This window comes from Vicugna pacos, chromosome 1 (assembly GCF_048564905.1).
Source record: "Vicugna pacos chromosome 1, VicPac4, whole genome shotgun sequence".
NCBI classification, from domain to species: domain Eukaryota; kingdom Metazoa; phylum Chordata; class Mammalia; order Artiodactyla; family Camelidae; genus Vicugna; species Vicugna pacos.
Genome location: NC_132987.1, coordinates 25,928,172 through 25,952,997, shown reverse-complemented (window position 1 = coordinate 25,952,997; position 24,826 = coordinate 25,928,172). Strand labels below are relative to the sequence as shown.

At 42.9% G+C, this 24,826-nt stretch overlaps 1 long non-coding RNA gene across 2 annotated transcripts in view; it reads right to left on the bottom strand.

Moving 5' to 3' along the window:
• LOC140695748 (uncharacterized) overlaps positions 1–24,169 on the bottom strand; it is a 41,661-nt gene extending 17,492 nt beyond the window's left edge. For both annotated transcript variants that reach the window (XR_012071601.1, XR_012071600.1), the window contains exons 1-2: positions 23,753–24,169; positions 8,662–8,784 (exon numbers count right to left, since the gene is read on the bottom strand). This is a non-coding gene — a long non-coding RNA (uncharacterized lncRNA). The remainder of the gene's footprint in view (positions 1–8,661; positions 8,785–23,752) is intronic.
• Positions 24,170–24,826: the final 657 nt, after the last annotated feature.

Here is a 24,826-nt window from a genome sequence, read left to right as displayed (position 1 = left end):
TTTTAAATTGCACACCATTCTGAGTAGCAGGATGAAATCTTGCCATCCCGCTCTGCCCCCCAGGGCACGTGAACCACCCCTTTGTCCAGTGTATCCCGCCCATGAGTCACTTAGTGGCAGTGCTTGAGTTCATATAACCCTTACTGTACTTAATAATGACCTCAAAGCGCAGGAGTAGTCTTGATGCTGGCAATTTGCATATTCTCTTACTGTGCCTAATTTATAACTTTATCATAGGTGTGCATGTGCAGGAAAAAACAGTACATAGAGGGTTTGGTCCTATCTGTGGTTTCAGGTATCCACTGAGGGTCTTGGATTGTATGCTCTGTGGATAAGGGGGAACTACTGTATCCATAAAAAGCCCAAATCCCATAAGAAACTTCTTCAAACTCCCTCTTACTGAGAGGTTCCATGCGTAGTTCTGGTGCTTTCAGTCAATGGGCTTTTTCAATTCTAAACGAAATAAAATTGGCCCCGTCCCACCCACTAGGACTGGCTGGGAATTCCCTCTTAGTTGAGTTTTATGTGGGGTGTAGCAAAGAGTGGGGGTCAACTGCTCAGGTCCCTGTGGGAGCCACCAAGGTGCTCATTACCCTTTCTAAGAGGGCAGCTTCATTTCCTCTGTGCCAAGCTGGGTACACGGATCTGATGCCACAGGATAAGGCCCAAGATTTTGGGTTCAGTCCCTCTTTCCCAGAAGCCAGGTCACTGCTCGAGGGCTCTCTGGGGTTGGGGCAGGAGTCTTCCCCATTTGTGGGACCCACTGCCACTGGCTTCCTTCCTACTGAATCTCTGTCCTGGTTCAGGTCTCCAGTCTCGGCACCAGCCTCATTCTGAGTGGGTGAGATGTTAGCCTTCTAGCATCCCCTGGCTTCCACATCTAGCTCTGCAACTAAAATGTAACGTGCGGAGGCTCGGGTCCAGGCACAGAGTAGGCTGGGGGACGAGGAAGGAAAAATTACCTCTCATTCTTTTACAGCGGTGAGTTCAGTACACATCAATCTGTGAATAATTTCCTGGCATGTATTCTAGAAAAGGTTCTGAATATACACCCTGAAGCGTTAAAAGTGGGTATCTATCTATGGTTGTATTAGGGACCGTTAAAAATATTTACACATATTACTTACTTTTACTTTCTAATCTTTCTTGCAATGAACATTTGCTTTCAAAATAAGAAAAAAGTACATCATTTTTAGCCAGTGAAAGGGAAAAACAGAATAAGAAGGAAGAAAGGAAGAATGAGAAGAGACCAGGGCCTTCTGTAGTGGACACAGAGGTATGTTAGTGGAGATGGAGTTTACGACATCCCTGGAGGTTGGCCTTCCCTGGAATTCTGGAGCCAAGGCATGAGCTTCTTGGCTCCGATCTGTACTCGTGAGAATGTTTTAATAAGCTGAATGTTTTTTCACCTTCTATCTCTATCAATGAATACAGAGTAGCCCCCTGGAGGAAGTAGGGGGTAACTGGGGTTTCTAATTGGGGAGAAATGTTTCTTGAAAGTGAAACGGCATGATAGTTTTTACCTTTGGTTTCATATTAGAATTACTGGATACCTAGGCCCTACTCTCCATGATTCAATTGATTATTGATTAAAGGAAGGAGGGGATGGGTGAAGGATGGAGTCTGCAATTTTTGTAGAGTTGAGCCAACTGCCTGAGGCCAGACCACTTGGCAGGATTTCCAGAGATTGTGGCCACTGTTTTTCACTTGCTTCCAATTTGAAAAGTCCTACTCACAGACTCCTAGTCAGATCCCAAGAATTGAGCTCCTCAATACGAAATTCTCCTATTCACAATGTCCCTTAGGGCCGCCTTCAGAAGGAAAGGTAGAATCAGAGATTATTTCCTTCCAACAGTGTTCTGTCAAGTATTGTAGGTATACCTGCTTACACAAACTTAGCTTATTCCTACAGGGAATTTTAAAAAGTCCTTAATGGTATATATTTATTGTATTGTGTATTAGAAAAAATAATATCCACCCAAAGCTACAATTTCATAGTAGTGATATAACTTAAAAAAACGAAATCCATTTATGCAAAAATGCAAGCCAATTGATACACATATCTTAGGTAAATCACAGTACAGGTGGTACATGGATATGGCAAAAATCAGGATGACATACATGACTTTAGACTAGGAGACCCTGGCAGAAGTTGCTTTATTAGGCCTTTCCAAAGCAGGTAAATTTTGAACTGTGATTCCAAGCAGTGCTTCCAAACATTGGACTGAAATTATGTGGGGCTGGCTGAGAGCTTGTGGAAACAGATGTTCCAGGTTCCTGCCTTGACATTCTAGTTCAGGAGATTTATGAGTTGTGTCTGTTCGTGAAGGGTTCCTGGTGATTCTGGTGCAGCCAGGTTTTGGGAAACTCGAAGAAGGGAGTGATACCCCCTTGGGCCTGCAAGTTCAGTTGTTCTTGGTAATTAACTCTATATTAAGTATTTGCTGGCTGTGAAGTCTATTAACTATGTTGACTGTCATCAGCATGGCTTTGAGAACTTTTAATTTTTAAACTGCGCCACTGGGTCTCAGCATCGGGGGAACGTGCGCGTAAATTAAAACACATGCAAGTGAGCACACCAGACCCCAGCCCCGACAAACACTGTAATTTGATTTAACCAATTAAACAAACAGGAGTGAGTTATGCCATTAGGCTCAACACGGCTGCTGGAGCAAACCGACAGCACGGTGCTGCCCGGGCACCCGAGTCGTAAAGCGCATGTTTCCAGGGGAGTGGGAGCTGTTTCATGGCAAATTGATGTTTACTCAGCGAGTTTCAGAGGAATCACTGGGAGGCAGCTGGGAGGGAAGCCCTGGGTGGGAACACTCGGGGATGGAAATCATGGGCTGGGGCCTCAGGAGTCCTGGGAGAAGGCAATTGAGAAGCGGGCATGCGGGTGAGGAGGACTGAGGAACCGGGAAGCTGCAAACACGCCTGGCAGGGATGAGAGAGGGATAGGAAGCTGGTTGCACCAGAGAGGCACAGAGACTTTATTGAGGAGCTGGTAAAATCCTCCTCCTGAAAAGTAGCTAATAAAAAGCAAACTATTATCCCAGAGGACCTTAAGGAGGCAGGATGAATTCTTTATGAAAATCAAAAGGGCAAATTCGTATCTGTGTGATTACAGCAATTGAGTCTCTTGAACTTCCTGGGGCAGTCCTTAGTTCCCTGGCTCTGTTTTATGGTCCAACTGGGTGTTAGGTAATATTCCGATTTGGTGGTAAACATTTGAGGAAAAAAAATGGTGACGGTATCTGGGGAATAGAAGTCTAAGGTGGCATCCAGATAGATGGTTCTGCTCGGTGTGAAGTGGCACATGTGAATTGCAGAAGCTCACAGATTTGGGCAAGAGTGAATTTCTGGAGCCCACAAGGTAAAGGCGCCCACTGCCCGAGGCCAGGCCACTCAGCAGATCTAGAGGTAACAGTCATTGTTTTTCATCTGCTTCCAATGTTAAAAGTCCTCCTCACAAATTCCTAGTCAAATTCAAATTGTTCTCTCTCCGTCTGATGGAAAATTTTCACACCACGCTAAAGAAACTTGGGACAAAGATTTGTCTTACTTCTTTTACTGTTTCCTTTCACTATCCGCACACAAATGTTTTAAAACTATATCTAGTCTGTCAGTCTCCTTTTGCTGTTGTTCTTAAAGAGATTGAAGTTACAGGATTTTGGGTGCAGTTTTCAAAGGCATTGGCTTTATGACAGCATGCTTATACTGTGGAGTAATTTTTAAAAAACATTTTTATTGATGGGATAATTTTTATAAGCGAAATTAATTTGATTTTGGAGGGGGACAAAATAGAGTTTAGCAAACCTTGTCCACTAGGTGTCACTCTTGATCTAATTAAACCTGGCTAGAGGAGTTTATAAATAGAAGTACATCTATAAAATATTTATTTCCTTGGTTACGTAAACACGAATAAAAAGCCCCCGCTTGTGTGTTTCTTAAGTCTTTTCCTGGTTACCTCTGTCATAAAAGGGGGACGTAAATCAGTTCTCTGGAGGACTAATTCCTACCAGAGAGCTTTGTTATGAGACCTCTTGGGAGGTGTGGGCTGGCGGTCCGAGTCTGAGCCTCCTCAATTCACCGATTGCTTTTTATGACACAGGACCCAGCCCTTTCGGAGATCACGTTAGACTCTCTTGTGAATAGAGCAAATGTTTCCAAAATGCCCCATTTCTGCTTGCTGCTTCCTGAAATGCTGTCTCCCGGTCTTTCTGGGCAGCGCTTTCACCATCTGTCCGTCATCTCCGCGCGCTCCCGCCTGTTGGCAGTGGCATCAGGCGCCAGCGGCTCCCACCCCACGGGGTGAGCCGGATGAAGGGCGACGTTCAGGGGTGCTCAGCGCGGGGATGGAGGGTGGGGAGACCGCCTGTTCACCTAGGCCACTCTGGGGCAAAGCAGGCAAAAATCGCTTTTAGCAATTTTGAATTTCAGAATATGGAATTATTTGCACTACGAGGATTGGCCAAATTCCATTCATTTCTCCTTTGCACCGTCTTCAGGGATGAAAGTGGACATAACAATTTAGAGTATGCTTTACAAGAAAGCAACGCTGATTCAGAGAGATTGTGGTTCTGATTAGAAATAGATGGCATTATTATTTTAAAAATGTTCTTTCTCCAAAATATAAGTAGTTCACCTTCAGAGAAGAAATAGGGCACGAATAACTAATATTTATACAGCACTTTCCAGTTCGAGAGGAGGTCTCAGATCCATTACCTGGTGTCATCTTCAGCACAACCCTGGGAGATGGGGATCATTGCCACTATGCGTCTGACTGGGCCTGCAGCTGTAGTGTTCCATGCTTGCCAAGCTGGAATTTTAACCCAGACCATCTGACTCCAAAAGCTGTGGTTAAACCAGTGGTTCTTAATCAGGTATGCATGAGAATCTCCTGGTGAGCTTTTCAGTATATGTACTCCCAGACTCATGCTGGGCCTTCTCCATCAGAATTCCTTGGGTGACACTGGGTTCATTCAATAAACCCAGAAACATAAAGTGGGTATATAATATCATGTCAGGTGGTGATGGATAGTTGGGGGAGAAAAAAACAAAGCAGAATGGGGGTGAGTAGAGATTGACAGGAGGGGCTATTTTGAAAGGGTTAGCGGGGGAAGGCCAAGCTCTCCAAGGAGGGGGTATTTGAACTCACCCTAATGAAGCCAAGTGGTAACCTGTGCATATGCAGGTGGGAAGGATGTTCTAGCAAAGGGAATAGCAGGTGCAAAGGCCCTGAGGCAGGAGTGTGCTTAGAGTGGAGAAACAGAAAGGAGACCAGCATGGCTGGAGTGGAGCTGATAAGGGGCGAGTGCTGGGAGACAGGTCACGAGGCAGCCAGGAGCTAGGCCTTCAACTGGTGCTGCACAATTTTAAAAACAGGTGCAAGCACATGTTCTCACTCTTCTAATGCTCTTTTTTTTTTTTAACCTTGGCAAGCAATGAAAAGGAAAAACAGGGAAGATAAAAGCACAGCTAAAACACAGCCCTGATGAGCTGCCACCACTGTAATCACCATGAAGCTGCAGTTCAGTGCTGTTAGGGAGACCAAGAGGACTGAAAATGGTTAGTGGTGAATGAGTAGCTGCTAATTTGATAATCACCGTGAATCCGAGTGAAACCGATTTGTTCGCCTGACTGTCTACAATTTACTTTTATTTGTGATTGAATTGTAATTTCCATTTAAAATCATTATAAGGAACAATACGTTCCCATTACGCTCACTCAAGTACCCTTCTGGAGTTTTTAGTTTTGTTTTAACATTAAATCTGGTCATGCTGTCTTTCATTCCTATCATCAGGGCTTCCTCTTAAGTAGATGCTGTGCTTTTCCTTGTTGTGTTTATAATGTGAGGACAAACTACACATGCTTGGAGGAACGATGATTTGTGTTTTGTTTCTGAGAGAAGTCCAGATTGGTTACACTTGAAATCTTCTCTTAAGAGAGTTAAATACCTCCCAAAATTCTTTGGGGGAAAAATCTTTCATATAGATATAATTAAAATAATATATATTAAGCAGGGATAGAATGCCATGTCCACAAAGTTTAAATCCACAACTGTAGTGTATCTTAAATAATTAAACAACTCACTATGATGAATACAGTTACATCAGATAGTATTAATGCTAATTTATTTTCCATATGCTCAGATTTATTATTTTAATTACCATATTAAGATAAAGTGATATGCTGTGGTTGCTGGAAAAGTTAGATGGGCAAGGGCTCCAGGTAACTGCCTGTCCTAGCACACTCACAAGCCTCCTCTCTGAGTAGCTGAAACACACATGTAAGGAATGATTTCAGGAAATATGAACACTTTTGTGACCTCAGAATACCTCAGTAAAGAAGCAGCTTGTGAAACTGGATGCAAAATGCGATCCTGTATTTGTTAAAACAAAATCTTGTGTCTATATATGCATTCAAGAACGTCTAGAATGACACACTTACAATGTTGCCAGTGGTATTTTCATGGAGGGTGGTTTCATTTTTATTTTGTTGCTTATCTGTATTTCCTAAGATGAACACATATTTGTGTAATAAAGAAAAACTGGTACAATGAGGTTTACATAATTTCCTATACTAGGAAAAATACCACTGAAAGTTATTTTTTAAAAAAAGATGTTGAATTTTTGACTCATACATATTATAACACACACTTTGCCTTCCAGTGTGTTAGTGGAAAACAGTAGCTTGATTCCTCTGTAATTTTTCCTGTTTTTATTTTAATTACTCCAACTCTACACTACAGAGGAAGGGACAAATTTCTGTGACTGTTAACTGTCTTCTGGGGTTAGGCTCAGGGAGTTCTGGATTCTGGACCACACTGTTCACTATATCGCTTCTATCCACTAGAGGGCAGCAGATGATAGGTGGATTCATGGGCCATTAAGGTTAACTTCCTACGTTGACAGCTTTTGGGGAGACAAGTGAGAAATGGCCCAGGCGTAGCTGGTTGTGTGTCACAGTGACTGTGTCATTCAGAAAGCCATATGGTTTATTTGTATTAGTGCAAATTAAAAACAGAACGTTTTCTCTCCTCCAAACTATGGGGATACAGAAAATTAACTTCTGCCCCATTATTAGGAGTTTCCTAAGATGCCAATAACACACATCTATACACTTAGGACTTGCATCAAATGTGGGCTCTTTTCATAAAACCTGTACACTATGCACTAGATATCTTTGGAAGTTCTGGTTAAGTAAATTTGAGGTAGGGCCTGGTATAAAGCTGAGATATAAAACACAGGGAAACCGTTCTTGCCCTCAAGGTGTGAAATCAAAAGCCAGATAATATGGTACAAATTGTACATACAGTTAAGGGGACAAAAGGAGTGGTGATTAGTAAAGAAAACACTAGAGAAATAAATTTGACCTGGAGTCAGGATTTGAAGACAGTAATACCTACAGGTTAGAGTGGATGCCCCCTGAGTTCAGGCTGTAGAAGTACTTTGATCAGCAGAATGTTTTAAATGTTTTAAATTTGAATTTCTTTAGGTGGGGCTTGCACCTTTTAGTTTTGCTACACTTCCCACCATTCCCTATCATTGTGCAGCCAGCACTCCACACATTTTTCATACCTTCGTGGCCACTGAAGACATTTGTGACTGCAACCCTGGCTTAGAGGAACTGGGGGGGGGGCGCAGAATGGGGGAGGAGGCAGTAATCCAGGAGCCATGGCAGGAGAACTGGGCTAGAACTGGGTGCTGGAGGGTGTGTGGGGGTGGGGCTCTTACATGTAGACTGGGTGACTTGGACCAAAGGGCCGTGTTGGAAAACAGATTATAAAGAGTTGAGGGTGGTGGTGGTGACTTAAGGAGTCATTTTGATCTGGTACTGCCGTAGGGAACCCTGTAAGTGCTTGAGGACGAGAGAAACAAGAAGTCTTGGAAGATGCAGGAATCAACCTGGCAGAGTGCTAGAGAACCTATTTCCTGTTCACTCTAATATGTTTTCTCTACCGGATTTTGACGACAAGAATTACTCTGCTGAGACGAAACAGAACCCGGAAGTCAAACAAGTGTGGGTGCTGCCCTCACCCCCACTCCAGACCTCACCACTTGCCTGTGTGTCCCCAGGAAAGTCGAGGGCTTGCGAGAGTCAGCAGCCCACGTCGAGGACGCAGGACTCTCCTTGCGGGATCTTGGTGGCCCCGTGCGGTGGCAGCGCAGCGCCTCGGAGTCCCCGCTGGTCTTGCTCCTGCACGGACTCAGCGGCTCACTAGGGGCACAGGACTTCAATCACTGCACTTTCGTTTTCCCATCATAATTTAAAAGAATTGCACGAGGCAGCCTCAGAAGATTCGTTCAGCATTAGTCCACTGATTGGAACTCAGAAAAGAAAGTCCAAGGCCCAGTTTTTATTAATAGACCAAGCTTCCAACCAAGCACGCAGGTTTCCAAGGTTCCTCCCTCATGGGAGGAAACAGTGGTGGGGGAGGAGTGAAGGGGGGCAAAGAGTTCAAAGTCCTACGGGATTAGATAGACATGGGTTCCAAGCCTAACCCCACCTTTTCCACACCGAGTGACTTAGGAAAGCCATTGAATTTCTCTGAGCATCAATTTCCTTTGCAAAATGATGACACAGGGGTGTGTGTCTGGCATAGTTCTTTGGAAAATTAAATGAGACCGTGTCTGTAAATGTCTGGCACACCATTCCTACCTTCATCCCATGAGGAAGTCACTCCTGAGCATCCTGAAGTACCGTCTGGGGGAAGGAGTCGTCTCTGTGAGAACGCGCACCAAGTCTTGAGGACGCGGCATCGAATCATCTCTGCGCGAAAAACTGCGGAGAGCTTAAGTGCTGACGTTTCCTTGATTAAATCAATTAAAACTCTGAACAGTTAATATGCTGCTTTTAGGCGGTTTTGATTGCCGCAGCATTTTTGCTGTTGCTCTGTCATGAAAAGAACCAAAAGAAGAATTGTGTTTCAGGATCCAGAGGCTGTTTCTAGAGCAAGTGGGGAAAGCACCGACTGCCCCCTGCGGTGATTTGGAGGGCGTTGAAGGGGAGTCTCTGACCAAGAAACGGCTCTGCCTACCTGCCGTTAAGCATGTGGGACTTCTCTGGAGCCCTGCTGCTTTGACATAAGTCACTTTATTCTCTCCGGAGTCATTAGGCAATCTCCAGCAAAAACCGTGCTGCTCAACACACCTGAGTGATATGATCCACCCCTCTGCGTAACAGTGCAATTGTCTGTAGGGAAGGAAGGCTGAGTGGGGAGAAAGGATGGCTCTGGATGACTGAAGCAAGCCCCCAGCAGGTGCCTCTGTGACATCACGATTTCCTCTAGAAAACCTCAGTCAGGCATCTAAACTAAAACTAAAGTAATCTACTGTATAACTAACTAGAAAGGCCCATCTAGTTGGACTTCACCTCATCCTTAGATAAAAATCTTGTTTTGGATAAACCTGTGGGTGGTTTGTAAGGCATGACATTGTCAGTAAACTTGGTTTTACAGTTTCCTAGCACAACAAAGAAAATCCCCACCCTACCCCTTGAAATGAGGCCCAAAACAACTTACTAACCTCTGAAATTCTTGGTGGCTTGTTCAAAACTCAGCCATAGGTTCCTAAAGACAGTAGCAGCTTGGATGAGGGAGGTGAGACCAAGGCTCGAGGTGGTGTGGGAAGGAGTGGAGGCATAGAGTGGAGATTCAGAAGGGAAAGGAGACAAAGCACCTGGCGTTTGGGTGGAAATAAGAGGAAGAGCACTGAGATTACTGCCAGGGCTGACTGGCGCTGGGAGTGGCTGGCAGGGCGGGACTATGGCAGGAGGAGTGAGACACCCACAGTCAGGTTCATGTGAGTGCCAGGTGGGCCTGAGAGTGAGTGCCTCCTTAGACTTTGCATCTTGGGGTCTTAATCTGCACATCCTAGTCCGGGCCCTGAGGGTAGAGTGAAAGGAGAGATACTCCCAGCTTTCTCCAAGACTGTTTCAAATTTACCTCCTTTTTGATTACCCAGAGGTTCCAATAAAAATCTGAATAGCACAACTTTGGGAAAGGAAAGTCTCAGATGAATATTGAGCTCATAATGTTGCAAAAAATATATAAATAAAGATCACAGCTTAACAAGGTATAAACATTAGCCATTAAAAAAACCCCACCAAACTTCCTCCAAATTAGGGTTCGTTTATATTCCAGAGGTGAGGTTGGAGAACAGAGATTATTTCCCTCGCGCTTTCCCTCTGCCTTTCTTCTTTCCTCTTTCAACTCTTCCCTTCTATTCCTTTCTCCCCTTTTCCTTCTGCTCTGTGTGACGCTACTGAAGTGACTGCCCTTCTTGTTTTTAATTCCTTCCTCCTTCCTTTGCTTCCGTTGCTTACAACAGATTTGGAGGGAAAAAGGAATCAAATATCTGTTTCACAGCCATTTCATAAACAATACCGGCTCCTTTCTTCTGGTACCACTGGGCAATGAAAAGCACTGTAGGAGGACATTTGTGACAGCAGAGTGATGAATTCATGACGCCTCCATAGCGTCGACTTGAAACAGACCCACTGTGTTTCTCTGCATTTAGCCGAGGACCAAACCAGAATGAATGCCCACTGGGGCTCGGCTGGATACATGAAACAAAGAGGTTTTCTATTTTGTGATGAAAAGGAAAATAATTTTGGGGGGAAACCCTACCCAAACTAGAAGAGTTTGTGTTTGTTTCAGCCGAACTGCCTCAAGCCCTGTCATATTCTTCTGTGGACCCTGATTGTTGCGGAAATGTTTTTAAAGCCTTTCAGGTTTTATTAAACTTCTCCAGAAGTTTATTTCAAAACGAAAGAGTTACTTACACAGCTTTTCCAACTTTAGATCATATCCAACATTCTTTGCTTTTAAACAACTTGAACTTTTGGAACTTTTTTAAATTGCATTTTGAAGTAGTCTCATCTCATGTAAAAAGGATTTTCAGGAATTTATTTTAAAATCTGATAAGGATGAAAATATTCCAGTCTACCATAAGAAGAGGAAGGATTAATGTGGCTTATACCATTCTTCTTTTTCTTATTTAAAACTTTTCATGATAAAGAGTATGCAACCTATTGCAAAAAGACAGGGAAACAAACTTTCAGCTGGAGCCGGAAGGCTGATGTGTGCTGTTGTGTAGAACGCACACTGCACGATGCCGGGGACTCCATTCACATCAGGGCTTTTGTATGTTGGTGTATCTATAATAATTTCCTAGCAAATAGCTTGGAAATGTGTTGGGGAAGGGGCTCCCCTCTTCACCCTCCAATTTCCAAAAAGGTGCCATTTGGGAAAGCAGTGGCCCTGGTGCTGAGTTAATATTTAAAAGGTGTATTTTTGCTCCTTTGGTCCTAGGCCTCAAGCTGAACTGAAATGATTAATCTGGATTGGTTGTATCCTGCTGTGCTTAAACTTCGAAGCTTTCTCACAACTTGTGGATCATTCCAAAACACACAAACAAATCAAAAAAAAAAAAAAAAGAAAAAAGAAAAAGAAAAGAAAAGAAAAAAGAAACCTGGGTATTTACGTTCTTCAGTTGCCTTGTTTTCATTTGCTTTCTCCTGAGCCTGAACTGCTTCTTGCTGGGTTCCTCTCCTTAGTCTGTATTTTATGCCAGATGCTGTTCTCAGCTCTTGATGGATAGCTAGCTATTGAATCTTATACCCTTTTTAAAGGATGAAGCATCTAAGGTCCAGAGAGGATAAGTAATTGGCCTGTGGTAACACAGCCAGTCAGTGGCAGACTCAGGGTTTGAACCCAGGTAACGTGGCACCAAGTTTCCTGCTTTTAACCACTCTGCTCTTCTGCCTCTTCTGAGTTGGTCTCTTTTCCCTGAAGCCTGTACCACTGTCTGAAGCCCTATTTTGAATCACTCTGGCCATCCATTGACCCAGGGTAGATCTGCCCTCCTTCTTTATGCCACTCAGTTCCATCTCCTCTGGGCACTGTCATTTGGTGCCTTGCCACACCTCCTTGAGGACCAGCCTAATTTAGATCAATTCCCTTGGCCCTGGTAACCCTTCAATTCCAATTTTCTGCCATTCTCTACTGTGCCACAGCTGAGGTCTCAGCAAGCCTGCTGGTGGACCCCACTCACCTCGTGAAAGTTGAGGATGGGCGGGGCAATTGCTCTTGAGGGCTGGGCTGTGCAATTCCTGTTTTTTTTTTTTTTTTTTTTATATCTTGCCAGTGTGGCAAAGCTTCAGGGGCTTGCTGCTGTGCTGCACTGGCCAGGGTGTGGGGAAACAGGAAGCCGCCTTTGTTGATGGGAAGATAAATTGGTGCAACTGCTCTAGAGGGCAATTTGGCAACCTGTGCCACATGCATTCCAACTCTAGTTAGACTCTGACCACATTTTAGCGCCTCTGCCCTGCCATCCAGGTCTGAGTCCACATATCTCTCATCTGGGCTACCTCAACAGCCTCCTCTTCCATCTCCCTGCTGCCATTCTTGCCCCCAATGTCTATTCTCAACACACATGTAGAGTATTTTAAAATCGAAGCCAGGTTATGCCACACGTCTTGCTCAGATCCTTCCATTGGCTTCTCATTAAATTAAGTGCAAAAGCCAAAATTCCTTTAATGGGCTGTAAGGCCCTAAGTAAGTTGGCCCCATACCTCTCAATCTTATCTCTTACTCTGTTCTTCTAGCTCCCTCTGCTCCAGCCACACTGGCCTACTTGTTTTTCCTTGAACATATCAGAAACCCTTCCATCCTAGAACCTTTGTCTGGGATGTTGCTTGTTCCGGGAACAGTCTTCCCCAGATACCTGCAGAGCCACATCCCTTACCTCTTTCAGGTCTTCGATGAAATACTACCAACTCAATGGGGCCTTCACTCATCACTTGATTTAAAATTGCACCCTCCTGATCTCATTCCCTTTTACTTTTCTCTATCTCTACAGCTATTAGCATCTTCTAACATACTTTATGACTGATATTTATTTTGGTTTTGTCTGCTTCTTTCCATGAGAATGTAAGCTCCACCAGGGCAGAAATTAATTTTTCTGTTTTGTTTATCGACTGTGCCTGGCAAGATGTCAAATCAATGTTTATTTATAAATACATTTTTTAAATATCTATCAGATATTTAAAAAAATTCATTGAATGGTGTTTGACTCAGCAGTTCCTCTTCTAGGAGTTTACTCGATGACACATGTGTGCACAAAGTGACATAAACACTAACAGCCACTGAACATTGTTTACTGTATGAAAAGACTGAGCAGCTATCCCAGGAGACCGAGCATCACCTGAAGGGGCTGTTTAAGGGGATGGACCGAGTGTCAAATCAAACAGGAATAAAAGTTGATTTGTGTCCCACTACCTCCTAGAAAGTGGGGGCTGATGTGCAGACCACATTGGTTACAGTCAAAACTACATTTTCTTATCACACTAAGTGGAGTTAAGTCAGACACAGAAAGACAAATATCATATGATATCACTTATATGTGGAATCTACAAAGCTTGTGCAAATGAATTTATTTACAAAATAGAAACAGACTCACAGACATAGGAAACAAACTCATGGTTACCAAAGGGGAAAGGGAGGAGAAAGGGATAAATTAGGATTTGGGATTACCAGACACAAACTACTATGTGTAAAATAGACAAACAACAAAGTCTTACTGTATAGTACAGGGAACTATATTCAATATTCTTATAATAACCTACAATGAAAAAGAGTATGAAAAAGAATGCATATATACATATAACTGAATCACTATGCTGTACACCAGAAACTAACACAGGGTTGTAAATCAACTAAGCTTCAATTTAAAAAACTCTATATTTTCTTTGCCTGAGTAAAAACTTGGAATATATACCTGTGTGGAGTTGTACTTTTCTTGTTTCTTCCAAATAAGTGAATAAGCTTCAAAGTTGAGAACAAAGAAGTGTTCACATGCTAAACAGAGCTGCCAACAATTAAGGACAGACAGTTCTCTTTGGGCTTCCTGACAGATGCCAAACTGGTGCTGTCCCTTCAATCAGCTCCTCTGCCCCCACATGCTTATATAAAAAGATTATGGAATAATTACACTGGTCAAGGTTCTGTCCCTTGAGATACAGGGAAGGTGCTCCAGAAGACTCACTCTTAGGGATGGGGCTCCTATAAGAAGTGGCATTTCCTCTCTTGGCTGGATGCAGTTCCACACGGAGGCTTACTGTGGTCTAACCATTGGAGTGAGGTCTACTACTTGGGAGAGCTTCACAGGTGCTCCAGGGGTTTGGAGGTAATTTGAACCAAGGGACTATGGCTTATCTGGGGATTTCTGCAAGCAGGAAGCCTGCAGGGGTCATCCACTGCAGAGAGGTGAGAAGCAATGGGGGGTTTGCATGGGAAGAGGAAGGGGGTGACCCCACCTGCAGCTCTCCATGCCCTTGGGAAAAACGGAAGATGAATTCACAGGGTACTGGATCTTCCCGTGAAAGAGTGTGAGGGTGCGAGCCGAGAGTGCAGGCCAGGACGGTCTCCAGGCGCTTCTGGGCCGAGGGGGTGTGCAGGGCTAGGGGGCTGTATTAGTTTGCTAGGGCTGTCATAACAAGATGCCACAGACTGGGAGGCTTAAACCACGTAATTTACTTTCTCACAGTTGTGAAGGCCAGAAGTCCAAGATCAAGGTGTCGCCAGGTTTGGTGTCTTGTGAGGTTTTTCTCCTTGGCTTCAAGAGGGGTGCCTTCTCCCTGTGTTCCCACATGGCCTTTCCTTTGTATGTGTGCAGCCCTGGTATCTCTTCCTGTGTCTAAATTTCCTTTTCTTAAAGGGACAACAATCAGATTGGATTAGGGTTCCATCCTAACAGCTTCGTTTTAATACCTGTTTAAAGACCCTATTTCTGAATATAGTCACATTCTGAGGTATTGGAGTTTTGGGTTTCAATATATAAATTTTGGGGAGACAATTCAGCTCATAACAGGGACTTAGTTTTTTATGGGGGCTGAAGGGAGACAGAGCTACCACTCTCTGAGGTGGCTCTCAACAATAGAGGAAGACATGGGGAAGCTGAGTACCATTTCAAGAAAATTATTGCACCCATGGGGAGACCTCCCCATCAGCAAAGGCTACCAGTAGCAGGTGGAACTAAATTGAGCCAGAGAAAGACTAGAGGACCCTCCCAAACACCCAGAAGTTGCCAGTAATATAAGAGTCTGCTTCTTTTATTCTTCCTAATCCCTCCCCTCACACTACCCCCCACCACTTTCCCATCCCCGCCCCACCTTCATCCAGAATGCCTGATCCGGAAAAGCAACCAGACTCTTTTCTGCTTCCTCCATCCAATGAAAGAAGTTCTTCCCAACTCCAAGTCCCTTGAAGCAATGCCAAGTCTTCACTGGGAGAAGAGAGGAGATGAGATTTAAATTGACTATGAGGTGGGGATTTTAAACAAATTAAAATGAAGTTTAACTGAAAATGGGAAGAAAGTTAAGGATATGCCTAAGCCATTGTATAGGAGGAGAAAGGAGATTCTTCAGAGCTCAGCTGAATGTAGTCCTTGAAAAAAATAAAGTTATCTCAATTTAAATACCAAGTTGATATTTCTCAATAAACTGGATATCTCTATATATAAACAAAGGAGCATGTCTTGGAAAACACAACAAACTGGTTTTAGTAGTTATCTCTGGGAAAGGAGAATCTGGGATGGGATTTGGTGTGAGAAGAAAATGTATTGTTTGCTAGATACCTTTTTGAACTGAAAAAAAAATCATGTGCATGTATTACTTAAAAAAACTCAAACAATTTAAAACTAAAGTAATTAGGACAATATGATACTAACAGAGCAAAGACTGAGTTAAGAAATTGCCCCCAAAGATGTAAGTTAATTCCATATGTGTTAAAGGAGTTTCTTACCAGTGGGAAAAAATAATTATTGTAAGTTAAACCAGGGAAACTGTAATGGAAAGAAGGTGAGGTTTGCTGGGTGTGAGGAGAAAACCTTTTCTATGCATTTGGAGAGTGACCTGTAGAAGATGGAGTAAGAGAGACTTGGACCAGAGCTCCAGTGTCAGAAAACAATGTGATCCACTGATGCTGTTGCTTGAAGGGAGATAAATGTTGTGACAGATGCCTGTAAAGAGTTTGGCAAGGAATGGGGTTCCATTTGGTGTGATGCATTTCAAGGTTAAGCTCTTTTGTGTCATGTAGATGTGGCATGTTTTTGGCTCACTGCTGAAGCTTGGGGTTTGGGATTTATATAATTGTGGAAGGCATTAAGTCAAGAGGCAATGCACAATGATTTGGCCGGTGACATTTGATGTAATTCTGCACACATATGTTCAAGCGATAGAAATCACTGCCAAAATACCAGGAAAACATTCCAGCAGAATAGGAAGGAAACAGAGAGGGGTCTCTCTTTATGTTAACACATGTGTTAAGTTTATGCATATATTGTTCATTTCCCCTTGTATGATTAATTCTAGTCTTGGTGTGTCGAGTAAATAAAAATTGTGAGATCATCACACAATTGTGAAATCATACACAATGTACAGACAGTGGCTTAAAGAGTGGGATGATAACCTCATCATCTTCCTGAGACTGAACTAAGTCTGGACTGGAGGAGTTCTGATGAAATGAAGTGCAAAACTGGACATCAGACCAGATGCAATAAATGTAGTTAGTCCACGCTAATGCCTGCCACAGTTGTTTCCCCTGATATTCAAAGAGGTGAAAGGGGAAAAACTATACAGTAGTAATATAAACGGTCAGGAATGCGGGTCTCTGCCTTGTTTTAGGAGTCTTTGCCATTGAGGAGCACACTCCAAGGGGTCTACTGGATTTTTTTTTTAAATGCAGCTGTTGGCCTATCCTGATGCTTGTTACTCGTTCAAGCCATTGCATCTGATGGGGTCAGGCCAGTTATGCTGCATAGGGAGTGTCTCCCTAAGGAAGGACTCGTGTATCATCCCTGCTTGGCTCATGTACACACTATTTCCGTTGGATTTTCAAATGGGAGATTTTTTGTTTGTGTATTTAAAGCCTGGATTGGGTGAGATGTCAGGAAGCTACTGCTTCCCCAGACTTAACTTTTCAGCCTTTTTGGTGAGACTCATAGCTCTGAAAAGTATTTGTTTTTGGAGAATCATCTGCAGAAAGGCTAGAGCATGTCAACTGTGGGGAGCTGGAGAAGAGGCTGCCAGCAAAGAGGGAGGAAACAGGGTCTCCAGCCTGCCCTGGTGAGGTATAGGCTCACTTGACGTTCAGAGGTCAACAGTTGTGTTGAGCATTTTAAAAACAATATAAAATAGTGGAGGGTAGACATACTAGATATTGGTTATCTTTTGTCTATTCACCATTTTTTCCTTATTTGTGGGTAATGTATTCCCAGTTTCCTTCTGAGGAGCTTCTTCTACTGTCAATGAAGTTGATTTGACTAAGGCTGAGTCCCCTTCAGCTGCAGGAGTGGGCGCCTGATGCAGGTCTAAGTCAGTTAATAAACTCCACTGGGTCACTGTGATTGCCTCGGACTTCGGGAAAAGGCTCGGGGCTCTCAAGCGCAGCCAGTCAGAGTGAAGCCCTGAACCTGGGTAGGGCTGACTGATGAGGAGAGCAGCTCTCTCTCTTCTGAGGGATTTGAATAAGGAAGGAGGTCATAGGCTGAAACTGTTTTAGACATCTTGCCCCTTTGTGGGGAGCAGTGGTGAAGTCTGTCTGGAATGTAGCAACACAGTGCAGGCATGGAGAGAACAGGGTCCTGATGAAAGCTTCTGAAATTTCTAACTTAGTTACACCTGAAGCCAAGGCTGCAGATTGATCTTTTCAGTAATGTAAATTAATATATTCCACTCTTTATCCAAACCTTGATTTTGTTTCACCCGTTTTGAGTGAGGGCTTCTGTCACATGTAATAGAAGGATTCCTACCTGTTACTGTAAAGTATTATAAGGAGATTATGAGAAAAACTTGAGATGTAGGAAGAAATTAAAAGGAAAAATAGAATCTAAATATGACAGTTGAATCTCAAAGGCAAAAGGTTGGGAGCTAAAGTTATGGATAAAGTGGTGACTTAAAATAAAGATATAAAGAAAGATTAAAAATATAATAGTAAAAGTAGAGATGAACATAAAAGACTAAGCCCCATGGTATAAAAGCTTAGAACATTAAAGTAGAGGGGATTAAGGATTAAGAAAAGGAACTGGAAACAATAAAGATAAAATGGAAGATGAAAAACCTCAGAAGAATAAAAATGATTATGAAGAAATATTTAAAAAAAAAACAAAAATCTTAAAGATTAGAGAGTGATAGGAAAAAAAACCAAAACAGTCCAAAGTAAATCGGTGAGGATCCACACAAAATTCAAGGTGGTGGTTGAAAAAATTCTGTTGATGGGATGTTATTCAGTGGGGCAAAGAGCCAAGAAGGCAGAAAGCCCATAGCTTGAGCAGTTATCTGTAAATACACAAGGTTTGTCTGCTTACTACTGACAAATGGCAGGACAGTGGGGAAAAAACAGCCTTCACATCCTTGGGAAACAGGAAAAGTTAGTATCACTCATCTCCCTCCACCACCACACACATGGTTGGTCCAGTTTTTTAATGGCTCGTCTGAAAATCTGGCACATTTATGCATAGAACCAACAGAGCCTAGTTATAGTCAATTAGACAATTGGCAGAAAAAGCAGGGAGTCACTCAATACATTCTTTCTAAACAATTTTCTTTGAAAGGAGAAATACTTGGAGAATATGCCAGCAATAAAATAGCCCAGCTATAATTGCCAAACAGGAAACTGAAAATTGAAAAATGAGATTATTCAAAATGAGCATTTCATACTCATCAAAATTCCGAACATACTAAGTATTATTGAAACTGAGGGGAAGTAGATACTTACACACTGCTGGTGGCAATATAAATTGATATACCACTTGAGAGCAATTTGACTATAGCTATAATAATTGAACATCCCTTTACACTTAGATATATGTCTTAGAGAATGCTTACAAATATACATAATTAGACATACAACAATGCTCTTTGGCGTATTACTCGAAACAATCAAAATATATGCGCAACATATTAACAGAGGAGAGAATAAAAATTGTGATGTATTGAATATACAGAGCAGTTAAAATGAATAAACTATTGTTTGAGCATCAATGTGAATAAATATAGAAAACATAGTGTTAAATGAAAAAAATAAGTTGCAGAGTCATAGGATAGGCTAGTATTTAGGTAAATCCTTTAGAACACCCCACATTATTATTTTTACTTTGTGACAAGTACACTTGCAGTGAAAGGATAAAAACATGGAGAGAAACAAGAGAATACAACAGAGAAACACCATATTCAAGCAGAGGAATAAGGCAGGATGAAGGATTTGGGAAGGTTACAAAGGGAGTTTCAGATGTAACTATAATGTTCTTTTACTTAAGCCTGGTGCGGATGGGATAGAAGTGAGAGAGGAGAGAACGGCACTGTGGGATGACAGTGGCTGCTCCATTTTTTGATTGGCAGTGCCTTTGCATTTCGGAGCCAGGGCAGACAGTGGGGAGGGGCAGAGCATCTTTCTACCTTCTTTTCAGCCATCAGGTTTTCTGCAACCCAGTGCCAACACATTCATGGGTCACCAATTCTATTTCACAGTCCAATTCTAAGGGCTTTACAAATAGTGGCCATTTCTCTCAGATTTTGTCAATTAATTGCCACTTCTAGTTTTCACTGCTGTGAGTTGCCATCATTTTCTGGGGGTCTTTTTAAGTATCTGTATTAGTCTGAGTAGAGTAGGCCATGCTGTAGTAATAAACAAACATCGAAATCTCAGTGGTTTAATTCAGTGAAGGTTTCTTTCTAGCTCCTGTATTGTCAATGCAGATATTCTTGGTCAGGCGGCTTTCCGGGTGGTTTTCCTCCTAGCAGTGTACTCATTTATCTAGGTTTTTCCATCTTCTTAGCAGTAGGGATGGAGGAAACAAGATGGTGACAGATTATGAAGGATGTTTAATGGCCAGTTCTGAAAGTGGTGTACTGCACCTTGAGCCAATACCACCAGTCAGAATTCAGTCACACAGTTCCACCTAGATGCAAGGGGGTCCAGGGAACGTAACCTTTCTCTGTGCCTGAGAGGAAAACAGTTTGGAGGATAGCATGGTCTAGCTATCACATTTTATTAAGAATATAAGGCACAACTTAAAACCATCATGTTTTTTTTAACTTTTGCTTTTAATTTTTTACTTAGTTATTATTGACCATGTGATAAGCACCTCCAAACTCACTGCCCAAAAGAAGAGCAAGGACCTTGACAATATCCTGCAAGCAACTATGTGGTCTTCTTTCCTACATCTCCTGACTCTCTACACAAGATAACTATCATCTTGAAACTGCATTGATCATTCTATTGTTTTCCTTTTTTTTAAAAAAATTAACCCTTTATCTTGAGATAATTCTAGATTCAAACACAGTTGTAAGAAATAAGATAGAGCAATCCTGTGTGCCCTTTACCCAGATTCTCCCAATGGCAACATCTTGAAAAATTTACTACAATACCATAACCAGGATACTAAGATTGATGCAGTCAAAATATAGAACATTTCCACTATCACAAGGATCAGTTATATTATGACTACACCCTTTTATAGTCATATCTAACTTCTTTCTGGCCCCCAATCCTGCCTTAGTCCCTGGCAACCACTAGATTGTTCCCTACTTCCATAATTTTGTCATTTTAAGAACGTTATATAAATGGAACCACTTCCTTTTGGGATTTGGGTTTTTTGAAATCAGTGTAATTCTTTGGAGGTTCATTCAGATTGTTGCTCATACCAATAGTCCATTCCTTTTTTGTTTACCAGTACTATTCCATGGTATGGATGTACTGCAGTTTGTTTAGGTATTTATCCACTGAATAACAGCTGGACTGTTTTCATTTTGAGCTATACAAATAAAGCTGCTATGAATATTCACGTAAACACTATTTTTGGTGTGTGTGTGTGTGTGTGTGTGTGTGAACGTAAGTCTTCCTTTCCCTGGGGTAAACGTCCAGGAGTGCAGTTGGTGATTGCATGTTTTAGCTATTCTAGTTCCCTTGCCTTTCTACATAAACTTTAAAACAAAAGTTTTGTACTTGTATCTTTATTTTTTGTAGATAGTAACTTGTTTACATCTACAAAAAGTCTTCCAGGGATTTGATGGAAATTGCTTTAAACCTGTGTATCAGTGTGAGGAGAATGCTGAATCCTCCAGTCCATGAACCTGGTGTACCTCACCTCTTATTTAGAACTTCTTTGATTTATTTCATTAGAGTTTTGTAGTTTTCAGCATATAAGTCTTGTAAATATTTTGTTAGATTTACATGTAATTTTTTGTGCAATTTTAATAATATATTTTTAATTTCAGTGTCTACATGTGTTTATTAAGTAAACAGAAATAGAATTGATATTTCTATGTTTATCTTGTATCTTGAATTCACTTATTAGTTCTAGGAGTTTGCTTGTCTTTTTAATCCCTAGGGATATTCTATGTAGACAATTATATCCTTTGCAATAGGAACACTTTTTAATATCTTCCTTTCTGATCTGTATGCTTTTATTTCATTTTCTTGCATTTTTGCACTGGTTAGACCTTTCAGTACTATCTGGTATAAGTATATGAGAACAGATACCCTTGCCCTGTTCCTAATTGTTATTTAAGAGAAAAGTATCAATCCTTCACCATTGGTATATTAGCTGTCAGTTTTTTTGGTTTTGCTTTATTTTATAGACGTTCTAAGGTCCCCTCTGTATTCCTATTTTTCTAAGAGTTTTTGTAATAAATGAGTATCAAATTTTGCCAAAATTTTTTTTCTGCATCTATGGATATAATCCTGGGGTTTTTCATTTGGGAGTTTGTTAAATGCCACTTGGTTATGGTATGTATCTTTTTACATACTGTTGAATTCTACTTGCTAATATTTTATTAAGAATTTTTGCATCTATATTTGTGAGAGATATTGGCCTATAGATATTTTCTTCATACTATCTTTGGCTTTGGTATCAGGGTAATATTGGCTTTGTAAATAAATTGGGAAGTATCTGCTCCTCTTCTATTCTGTGCCTTTTGTTAGAAGAGATTTTATAGAATTTGTAACTAAGGTTCTGTTCACTTTTTCAGTCAATTTTTTCCCCACCATTTAGGTTATATAATTTATATTTATTTTATTCTATTTTATACTTGTCTGTCTATTCTGCTGTGGATCCCATTCATTGAGGTTAAACATTTTTTTTTGAATTCTAAAATTCCCATTAGTTCCTCTTTTTATCTTCTGTTTCTTTGCTGATACTTCCTATTTTTTCATTGTTTCAAGTGTGCTTCTGATCACTCACGGAAGCAGTTTTTATCATGGCTGTTTTACAGTCTTTATCAGATAATACATTTCTTTCATCTCTGTCTTTCCGACTGTTGTCTTTCTCATTCAGGTTTAGATCTTCTTGGGTTTTGGTATGATGAGTGATTTTCAAATCAAACCTGGACATTTTGGGTATCACATTATGAGATTCTGGATCTTAAACTTTCTGTTTTATTTGGCTTCCTCTGACACCTCTCTGAAAGGGTAAGTGAAGATGCCATCTCATTACTGCCAGGTAGGTAGAGAAGTCCAGGGTTCTTACTTGGCCTTTGCTGACACCCAAGGGTGGGGTTCCTAGTTGCTGCTGGGTAGAATTGGAGTTCTGCCTCCTCACTAGTCCTCCACCGATACTTGCCTGGCAGAGAGGGGCATGAATACCTCATTACTGCTCCTCATGTGGCCTGCACTGACACCATGGTGGCAGGAGTGGCTTCCTTATTGCTAGGTGGTGGAGAATGTCCTGAACCTCCCCAAGGCTTCCTCTCATATCACCACAGTGAAGAGAGGAAGGCACATTCTATTACTGCCTGGCTAGAAGGGAAATCCAAGTCCCCTATGTTGTCTCCATTGAACCCACTGGGCAACTTCATTACCTTAGGTTGGAGATGAAAGTATTGCCTTCCTACTTTGCCGACTTTGACACCATCCCTGTGGGCAGTTTGGAGTTCCTTATTACAATCTGATGGGGCAGAGCTGGGTGTGGGGTGTGGTGGTGTGAAGGGCAGGAGGTGTACGGGTGTGGGAGTGTGAGGGGGTGGAAGTCTAGACCCCCTCCTCCCCCCAGTCTTTGCTGGCATGGATTGGACCACAGTTTTTCTGTAGTGTTTAGCTGGAATAGCACAGTTAATGCCTACAAGTTTTCTGTCTTGCTAAACTGCCCCTTTCTTGGTTTCTTGGCTAGGAAGCGTAGGCTTTTGTTGGAGCTTTTTCACTCCGTGTCCACTGGTGTTTCTGTGTTGCTGGCTTCTCCAGCTTTAAGTCTGGTACATAGAAATTAAAAAAAAACAAAAAACAAACCAGGGAACTCACCAGCATTTTCTTCCTTGAGCCCAACATCCCTAGATGGTGTGCCTTCTTCTCTGCTCCTTTTGGGTTTTCTTAAGTTTATATGTATGCATGTATGTATTGTTTCAAATTTAGATATAATTGACACATAATGTATTAGTTTCAGGTGTACAACATAATGATTTTATATTTGGATATATTGTGAACCTATCACCACAATACATCTAGTTATCATGCACTGCCATACACAGAAAATATTTTTCTTGTGTTGAGGATTTTAAGATTTACCCTCTTAGCAACTTTCAAATAGGCAACACGGTATTATTAACTATATTCACCATGCTATATACATCATGCTGTACAAGCAGACCCCAGCACCTGTACTTGATCCACCATGATGAGAAGATCTATTAGAATCAAGACTAGCTGCTCTGGGACCCCAACATCCTCCCCAGGAGGGGAGTGGAGGAGTTACTGTACCTGGTAGCGAAGCGGTGATGGCATGAGATCCCGGAACTCAGCTCCCAGAGGGAGAAACGGTGAAAGGCAGCAAGCAGGCGCTGTGTGAGCTGATGAAACGCAGTTCCAAGGCAGAGGAAGTCCTGCGGGGTCTGCGGTGGAATGCGAAGGTGCTCTGAGAAGGGTTCGGGCGTCGGCGTGAGGCGGGGCTCGGGAACTCTGCGTGTGGCTCCCAGTGCACCGGAAGCGCTTCCACCCGACGCAGGCCAACGAGGTCACCAGCGGTCGGTGGGCACGTGTGTGGAGTCCTACTCACTGTGGAAGAAGTCGGACCGTTTGGGCTATTTCTCTAACAGCAGACGCGGCAGGGCTGGAGGAAGTACCGCCCTGCAGGAACCAGGGCCACAAACTGGACATGGCCGCTCGGATCCTCGCCGCCCACCGCCTGAGCCGCGGCTGGGCCCCCAGCTACGCATGCGCACAGAACCGCCGAGCCGGGACGCACGGGCGGCCGTCTCGTGGGCCCGGGGCGGCCCACACGGCCTCGCGTTCTCGCCCCTGCCCGTTCCAGCAGCCGGACACGCTGGGCTCTGCCCCTGCCCTGGTCCAGCCGGCCCTCTGCCCACTCCCGCCGCAGCCACTCCGGAGGCCTGTGCCAGATGGCAACGAGCCGTGGACCTGTCCCTGCCTGGGGCCCTCCCGGAGAGCAGGCCCTTCATCTCCAGCTATTTGTGTATGAACTGAGAGCCTGAGGAGGCCGTGGCCCTGCAGAGGTGGCCTTCTCGGTCACTGAGTTTGGGCTCCTCTGCATTTCAGACATGAATCTCTTCCTGGCCGCCCTCCTAGTGTGTCTGGCCCTTAGACTGCAGAAGCCCTGTCACTGTAAGGTAACGACCTGTTGATCCCTGGCCTCAGATGGGTGTGTGTGGCCGAAATGGATTTGGGGCCACTGCGGGGTCTGTCAGGCTTCCCGACCTTACCCCTCCTCGTGGGCCTCTGGTAACACCATATCTGCTTCAGCGTATTCCAACGATGGGGTTGAGAGGTGGCCGGGCCGTGGGCCCTGCGGGTCCCGACATGCACGGCCGCCCCTCT